Here is a 634-nt window from a genome sequence, read left to right as displayed (position 1 = left end):
TTGACTTATTGTAGAGATGAGGTCTTGCCAGGTTGCCCAGGCGGGTCTCGAACCTGCGGGCTCAGGCAATCCACTCACCTCAGCCTCCCAAAGTGCTGGGATGACAGGCTGAGCCACCGGGCCCGGTTTCCTCTTTCTTAAGAAGGTAGTAATCAGACAGCATATTCAGATATGGAATATATTATTTTAAACTTCATAAAGTTCAGCATGCTCCCAGAAGCTAAAATTGTCATATCAGATGCTCCCAAAGGCTGCCAATGCAAATACTCATATCATTCCATAGAGTCATTCAAACACAAAAGACGTTCACTGATAGGAAAGTCAATCAATATTATTGTATTGCAATTCAATTGCACTCTGAAGCATTGAATTTCATTTGTCCTTCTGTGTATTTTTGTCAGGGATAAGAGAAAAACCACTCCAGATATTGGCATGCTAGTGCCTCTGTCCAGAAGATGGAGAAGAAATTTTGGGTCGCCCTGAAGCGGTAGTACAAAGGTAGAATTCTGTCTGTGGTTTTCACAGAAAACATTTCATCTGCCTTGCATAGCCAATTACTATGTCCAATTCATTGAGCAGCATGCTTATCCATATCATATCTCCTACTTGGCATCTGATATAACAGTTCCTTTTA

Source organism: Carlito syrichta, unplaced genomic scaffold, assembly GCF_000164805.1.
Source record: "Carlito syrichta isolate Samal-C Ts95f unplaced genomic scaffold, Tarsius_syrichta-2.0.1 Scaffold311480, whole genome shotgun sequence".
In the NCBI taxonomy this organism is placed as follows: domain Eukaryota; kingdom Metazoa; phylum Chordata; class Mammalia; order Primates; family Tarsiidae; genus Carlito; species Carlito syrichta.
The sequence above is the reverse complement of the archived record's forward strand: the minus strand, read 5'-3'. Positions refer to the sequence as shown.